The following is an 8,622-nucleotide window of genomic DNA, read 5'->3' as shown; positions in this document are numbered from 1 at the left end:
TCATGTTAAACACATACACCTCCAGTGTTAGAAAGTACCTCAGTGAGCCTTATTACATGTTAGTGATTGTCATTGAAAAGAGGTGGACTCAACAGAGCTGAAGGAAACAGTCTTTATTTCTGGGATGTGTAACAAAATCCAAAAGAACAGCGCTGAACAAACTAACTAGGATCCAACAAAGACTGAAGAGAAAAATAAGACTTAAATACTAACAGAACTAACGAAGGAATGGAGAACATGTGACCAGACATAAGTGCAGACTGTGAGCTGATTGGCTGGGAGGACACTGGAGACAGAGCAGGACTGATGAGACTGATGCAGGACAGTGGAGAGAAAAATGGACTGAGGAGGTAGACAGAAGTAAACTGAAAATAAAAACCCAGAAAGCACACTTACACAACTTTACTCGTTGATATCTTTTGGTTTTGATGATGAGTCCATTATTCACTCTCCTTTAGCTTCAGTTCGAACCCTCTCTTTATCTCATTGCCATTGAAAGATTAACAAGCAGGTCAAATAAACTCAAACTAAATCAACTCAGTGATAGAAAGCTGATCTGTGGTAAATGCAGTTAGAAACAGTGACTGATGTTTAGCAAAGAAACAAAAAGAAATTTAACCACTGAAAGAAAAAAAACTGAACAGTGAGAGCTGCCCAACAAAACCAAACCACCACCCTCTGGGTGAACACAGTCAGAGACATATTTAGATGTTTGTGGTTTCAGCAGAACATCACAGCCATCTATATCTGACCACACTGATACCGAAGTCACATTATCATGATGGTGAACTACCACTTGAATACAACAAATGCAAGAAGGCCACAAAAACAGAGCTGGGTTGAAGCTTTATGGCTTTATTTGTTTTACATTAATTGTCTTTAAAAGTGAATTTTTAAATAAAAGGAGACACATTATAGTTTTGGTTTTCTGTTATTTATATAATATTAATTACAGTAATTGTGTATTGAGCTCTGAGCGCTTGCAGACCTCGAGTCTAGATTCTTTCTTTCTAGACACCAGGTCTTAGTGTCCGGTCTTGATTAAAGGATTTATTTTCACTATCTACTTTTCTCTCTTTAGAGCACTTTTACACCTCGTCTCTGTTCTCTCTCATGCAGGAGTCATCAGAGCCCTGAAGCTCCACACTGCCCCTTCACATAGTGGAGCAGCTCACTGTTCGCTGCTGTATTCAAAGTTCATTAATATTATATGTGTCATGTTTGCAAATTGCACTTAATTCAACACTGCACTCCATTTCTTGTTCAGCAACACCCTCTCCAAGTCTAGAGTAGATTTGATGAACAGAGCAAGAAATACACAAAGGACATACATACATGAATACAGACAGTTTCACTCTGTTAGTAGATAAATAAGATTTACTGACCAAACCTTCTAGTCCAGAACATGAGGAACCTCAGTTTAGTGCAGACCAGATGGACTTTATAACAATAAGTAAAATTAAGCATTTTATATTTTGAAATAATTAAACAGTAACAACTTTATATTTGCTAGCTGCTGCTTCACATGAATATGTTGAGACTCACTGGATAACCACATGTTTCAAGACTCTCACAAAGAGACCTTAAAAACTCAGCTGTTCAGACTTGGTATCATACTGGGCATAGCTTAGATCATCACATGGTTAAAACACAGGACTGCTTAATTTAATCAATGTACAAATATTGATTTGATTTAATATTGTTCAGATTGTTGAGTCTGCCAGTCAGCCATGGACTGGCAGACCGGGATGATGATCCCCATTTTTAAAAAGGAGGACCGGAGGGTGTGCTATCAGGGATCACACTACTCAGCCTCTCAGGTAAAAGCTGATGCCAGGCTGCTGGAAAGGCTCCGGCTGATTGTCTCTGATTGGACAGTGGACCAGCTCTTCACCCTGCAGGGATACTGGAGGGCTTTGTGGACTTGGAGAAGGCTTAGGACGTGTCCCTCGGGGAACCCTGTGGGAGGTGTTGTGGGAGTTTGGGGTACCAGGGTCTCTGCTGCGAGGCCATTGGGTCCCTATACAACCGCTGTGAGAGCTGTGTTCACATTCTCTGCAGTAAGTCAGACCTGGTCTCAGTGGGTGTTGGGCTCCATCAGGGCTGTCCCTGGTCTCTGATCCTGTTTGTGATCTTCATGGACAGAGTCTCAAGGTGCAGCCGGGGGGAGGAGAGAGTCCAGTTTGGGGACCTCAGGATTGCTTCTCTGCTTTTTGTGGTTGATGTTGTTCTGTTGGACTCTACAGGTGAAGACCTCCAACAGGCTCTGGGACGGTTTGCAGCTGATGTGAAGTGATCTGGATGAGAGTCAGCCCTCCAAATCTGAGGCCATGGTGCTCTGTTGGAAAAAGGTGGACTGCCCCTCGGTGTCGGGAGGGAGTCACTGCCCCAAGCAGAGGAGTTTAAGTATCTTGGGGTCTTGTTCACAAGTGAGGGTAAGATGGAGCATGAGATCGACAGGGGGATGGGTGCAGCATCGGTTGTTGCATTGGACTTTTAAGACATCACACGGCCTGGCCTTTTTTCTGTGTAACCTCCTTTATCGGCCTTATTGCTATTCTCTCTCTCTCACACACACACACACATACACACACACATACACACACACACGTTTATAAGCTCTCATGACATTGCAGTTATGTTCTCTTCTTCTCTGCTGTATGTGTTAGTAAGCCAATATCACTACAGTTAGATAGGCTTTGTAACTTTTATTAAAGCATATTCTGTTTTCATGCTGTGTTGTAATATGGCTGCTGTGATATAAAGACACTGAATGTTTTTAATAGTTTGTGGAGGATATCTCAAAGGTCACTTCTTTGATTGAAGATATCTGATAGAAAGTTGGGCTTTGGGACAAGGAGCAATGTCGCCATCTAGTGGCCTTTCTGAGACACTTTATATTTTAGGTCATGATTTATGAAAAGTTAAAAGTTAAAAATTGATGTATTTATATAGAGCAGGCACATTTACACCCAGACAGATATTCACTGCTCACTTTGATCAACTTTAATCAAAGTTAAAACAATTTTTATTTGGATGAGCCTGAAAAAAGTTGCTGCTATTAATCCTAAATCCACATTTAGACGACATGTTCACATATAAACGTTAAACCTTCCTGGTTCATTTGACCACATTTCACCAATAAGTGGCGCTAACGCAACATAATGAATTAAAATGACATCAATCAATATTTTAAAAATCAGAATATTCACCTTGGTACAAATTCCTGTGCTGCTATAATGTCTGTGAGTGTTTGCTGGTTGATATCCAGTTATTTCTGCTGCTATGAGTGAAGTTTTTTAAAACATTTGCTGTTCAACATTTTCAGCAGAACATCTTTCAGGTCATTCACGTCTTCTCCAGGTAGAGATGCTGATGATTAAATAAAGCCTTACGATCACCACACGAACAGGAATTTCACACACATGAGCCGAGATCAGATGAATCAGATCCAGAACCATGTGTGCAGGTCTTCATCACTACATGAAGAAATGTCTGCTGCTGATGAAGCTTCTGACTTGAGATGAAACAGTGATGATGTAAATCCAAATGTTCTGTTTGAGAACAAAGAGGAACCAGTGAGACGGTTTTATTTATAGTTCAGATGAAGGAAGCTCTGAGTTTTCAGTTCCGGAAAGAGAGCTGACTTAAACTCTGGGTCAGTTACCGTGGTAACTTAAACTCTGGTTCAGTTACCGTGGTAACTTAAACTCTGAGTCAGTTACCGTGGTAACAAATATGTTCCAATTATTATCAGAAGTTCTTGGTTCCTCGCTGGAATGATCTGAAGTCGGATTCGTGACTCTTCTGATCATCAGAGTGACGGTTGTAGAAACTTCCTGTTTATTAGCATTAAACACACATTACACACAGAACTGTCCAACTTCTATCTGTGGACGTGTTGCTCTGTTTGTATGAACAAAATACGACAATGTGTTTTTACCTACAGGTATTTCTATCAATGATTAAACTGGAACGATTCAAACTCAGGTGTGACGAGCTCTGACTTCGGCCGAGGTTTCTGAACCACAGCGTCAGATCCATGAAGTCCCTCTGGTCTGAAGGTCTGAAGGTCTGAAGTCTTATTAACAACAGGTAACAGATTTCTTCAGTTTCATGTTGAAGTTCAGGGTCTCCGAGAACTGATTTAAGCTACTATTTTCTCTTTAACATTGTATTATTTTATTTTTGCTCGTTTTATTGATCAGTTTTTGATGTTTATACCCAAATACTCCCAAATGTTTGTCTTATAATATTACTGTGTTTGTAAAAAGGAACCAATTAATTTTTTTAATTTGAGTTGCTTCCTGTGTCGTCTGCGCTGCGTTCAAGTGCAGCGTTCACCGTCAGACAAGAGAAACAAAAACACACGAGTGTTTTCATTAACAGGAGAGTGGGAGGAAGAGTGTGTGTGTGTGTGTGTGTGTGTGTGTGTGTGTGTGTGTGTGTGTGTGTGTGTGTGTGTGTAGGTGGGTGGTGATCATTTCCAGGAAGGGGTACAGAGAGGGAGAGAACGTGTGTGTGTGTGTGTGTGTGTGTGTTACTAAGTGACTTCCTGGTCCACCGGGTGTATCCTGTCAAAACACACACACGACCCTTTGAGTGTGTGTGTGTGTGTGTGTGTGTGTGTGTGTGTGTGTGTGTGTGTGTGTGTGTGTGTGTGTGTGCTGTTCATTAACTTCATTTAAAGTCTCAGAATCAAAACATTAAAAACTACATTCAGAAAAAAAGAGATTGTGTTTCGGGGTTAAAAGTCAAACTGAACTTCGTTGGTTTAATAAACTGTGTCATAATTATTGTGTAATGTTCTTTATTTTATTATATATTTATATTTTATTTTACTCCGACCATCGGGAGCTGAGAACGTTCATGTTTCTACACGGCTGTGACTGATTCCTTCGGCCGTCTTTACTTACTTTATATTTATTTGTATTTTATAGATTTATGAGACGATGAATGATGGACGAACAGGAGATTAAGGCTGAAGCTTAAAACACCTGAAGACCTTTTTACATCAGTAGATAGATAACTGGCTATATACATAAATAATATACATAGAATAACACAAATACACACATTTACTTAAATACTCATGGTTAAATATCACCAAGAAAAAAGTTCTGATACACAAATGTGTTTTCAGTTTTTGGACTTTTTCTCTAATCTTTGATTGTTGCTGAAATGTTGGATCATTTGAACATTTGTTGAAATGAAAGCATGTGGAGCTGTTAACAACTCATAGACAGTACTAGTACCTCAAACTGTCCTACAGTAAAGTACTAGTACCTCTAACTGTCCTACAGTAAAGTACTAGTACCTCAAACTGTCCTACAGTAAAGTACTAGTACCTCTAACTGTACTACAGTAAAGTACTAGTACCTCAAACTGTCCTAGAGTAAAGTACTAGTACCTCTAACTGTACTACAGTAAAGTACTAGTACCTCAAACTGTACTACAGTAAAGTACTAGTACCTCTAACAGTACTACAGTAAAGTACTAGTACCTCAAACTGTCCTAGAGTAAAGTACTAGTACCTCAAACTGTCCTAGAGTAAAGTACTAGTACCTCTAACAGTACTACAGTAAAGTACTAGTACCTCAAACTGTCCTAGAGTAAAGTACTAGTACCTCTAACTGTACTACAGTAAAGTACTAGTACCTCTAACTGTACTACGGTAAAGTATAAGTACCTCTAACTGTACTACAGTAAAGTACTAGTACCTCTAACTGTACTACGGTAAAGTATAAGTACCTCTAACTGTACTACAGTAAAGTACTAGTACCTCTAACTGTACTACAGTAAAGTACTAGTACCTCTAACTGTACTACGGTAAAGTATAAGTACCTCTAACAGTACTACAGTAAAGTACTAGTACCTCTAACTGTACTACAGTAAAGTACTAGTACCTCTAACTGTACTACGGTAAAGTATAAGTACCTCTAACTGTACTACAGTAAAGTACTAGTACCTCTAACTGTACTACGGTAAAGTATAAGTACCTCTAACTGTACTACAGTAAAGTACTAGTACCTCTAACTGTACTACGGTAAAGTATAAGTACCTCTAACAGTACTACAGTAAAGTACTAGTACCTCTAACTGTACTACAGTAAAGTACTAGTACCTCTAACTGGAGTAAATGTACTTTGTTCAGCTGGTTATAAATCTGTGTAGATGTTATTTATATTTTTAATGGGTTTTATTTTAATATTTAATCTTATAAAATCTAAATACATGTTTAACGTCACTTCCGGATCCCCGCCAGCAGGGGGCGCCAAACCCCAAACTACCGGAGCTGCTTCGTCTCTGCTGCGTTTGTTATAAAACACGAATTATAAAAATAGAATAACGGAATGTTCCTTTAACAACAAACACCGAGAGCCCGTTTATTTAAAATAAATTAAACTGTAACTGAATATTCCCTCTGCTACACACACACACACACACACACACTTAGACACACACACACACACACACACACATACACATACTGTACACACACACACACACTCTCTCTCTCTCTCACACACACACACACACTTCGACACACACACACACACACATACACTTAGACACACACACACACACACACACACATACACTTAGACACACACACACACACACACACACACACACACATAGACACACAAACAGACACAGAACAGAACAGAGTGGAGCGTGCTTGTGAGCGCGTGTCCGCCGCTGCTTCGCGGTGTGTGCGCGTGCAGGCAGGCAGACCTTTCGGTGAGCAGCAGTCACCGGGAACAGAACCGGAAACCGACCGCGGATCGTTTTTTTCTTTCTGTTCTGTTGCCGTGGAAACATTTTCACCTTCACCTTCATCTTCATCACTCTGTTCTTCCTCTTCTTCTTCTTTTTCTGCTCCTCGTGCTGCTGGTTGGACATGAAGCTGCAGGGCGCGAGACACTGAAGATCTGAGCAGGTAATTAAAACAAAAACCAGAACTCTACCTGAGCGCGAGACTCACACACACACAGAGATCAAACACAGCGCGTGCGACTGTTAAAATCTACTGTACTCTGTTTAAAGTGACGTCACGGTTTGTTATTGATTATTAATAACTTGAGTTTGATCGGTTTTTAATTTGGGAAACAAGAAACATTAAATCTGAGACAGTTAGTTCAGATTAAAGTGAAAACACTGATAGAATAGAATCATAATTATTATACTATCTGTTAATTATAGTTATTTATAGATTATTAAACATTGCATTGGAGGTTCAGTTATATACTTCCATCATGATACTGGTTTAAAGGACAGATTCCCAGTGTTCCCAGTGTGTTTAACCCTTTCTGTGTGTGACGTCAGAGATCCTGCTGGAGACATTTATGGAGTTGACTTTCATGTTTGGAACCAACGAGTCTGTAAAACATCACATTTGGGATCAAAGAGGAAATAGAAGAAGTGATAATTTAAATATGAAGAGTTAAACAGGGTGAGGGTTATAATAAAAGTAGATGATCAACTTTTATTGAGCTTCACAGTCAGCTGATGATCCTCTCTGTTCATATGGACACCAGACTGCTGCTTTAACACACACTGGGAACACTGGGAACACTGGGAATCTGTCCTTTAAACCAGTATCATGATGGAAGTATTAACTGAACCTGCAATGTAATGTTTAATAATCTATAAATAACTGAGTATAATCAACAAACAGTATAAAAAATATGATTATTCTTTTTATCTTTATATTTAAGCGAGTCTGTTTAGTATCATATCTATCTATCTAGTATATTTAATGAGTTGTATCTCCTTCGTCGTCCCTATTAAAGTATAAAATGATCATAATGATAAACAACTGAACGCTTAATGTGATAAAGAGTCTCTATCTGCTGTTTGAGGTTAACAGATGTTCCAGATGTTCAGTCATTTAAAGTCTCTGATCAGCTTCTATTGAGCTTCATCAGTGTGAGTTATTATATCAGTGATATCTGACACATTTACTGTCTCTTAGTGTTTCCTGTTGAGCTGTGGTGGAAGTATAGTAACTAGGGCTGTCAAACGATTAATTTTTTTAATCGAGATTAATCGCAGAGTTTCCATAGTTAATTGAGATTAATGGCGTTTTGAATGTCATGTTTAAAATCCTGTTATTTTCCATTTGAAGGCAGTTTTAAGCCCATAATGTAAAGCATTTCTTACCAGAGTGTCTTAACTGGGAATCAATCACGGCTCTGCTGCGACTCCCACACTCCAAAATGGTCCTTTGGTGGAGCTGAGGCTGGCTTGGCTGCACCTGGGTGTTTAGCGTGGAGGTGCTAACTCAAACTCCACGTACTCCGGTGGTAGTTAAACTCCGTTTGACACAGGTTGCATTTTACTTTTGACTTGTCAACTGAAGCGTCTGGAAGTGTTTTAAAGTTAAACAAGCCGTTCAAAAGTCCAGTAGCTCTCTTACTTTCCATCAGCGCGGTAGGTTTACTGCAGGAGGCCACTTCAAAGCATAGCGCTACAGCTAGAGGAGCCGTCTACGGGGGAGGAGAAGGGACAAAAAGGCTTGCAACATTAAAATGAGATAAAAAAAAACGAACGCGTTATGGATTGCATTAATCTAATCGTGATTGGGCCCGATCATCGCTGCTGATAGTAACTAAAAGAC

At 39.5% G+C, this 8,622-nt stretch overlaps 1 protein-coding gene across 1 annotated transcript in view; it reads left to right on the top strand.

The window, feature by feature from the left end:
• The first annotated feature begins 6,723 nt into the window (after positions 1 to 6,723).
• The window catches only part of npr1a (natriuretic peptide receptor 1a), a 55,578-nt gene continuing 53,679 nt past the window's right edge, over positions 6,724 to 8,622 (top strand). The window contains exon 1 of the mRNA XM_053334663.1: positions 6,724 to 6,942. The gene's annotated coding sequence lies outside the window, so the exon portion shown is untranslated. The remainder of the gene's footprint in view (positions 6,943 to 8,622) is intronic.

This window comes from Scomber japonicus, chromosome 15 (genome assembly GCF_027409825.1).
Source record: "Scomber japonicus isolate fScoJap1 chromosome 15, fScoJap1.pri, whole genome shotgun sequence".
Taxonomy (NCBI): domain Eukaryota; kingdom Metazoa; phylum Chordata; class Actinopteri; order Scombriformes; family Scombridae; genus Scomber; species Scomber japonicus.
This window is presented reverse-complemented; position numbering and strand designations above follow the sequence as displayed.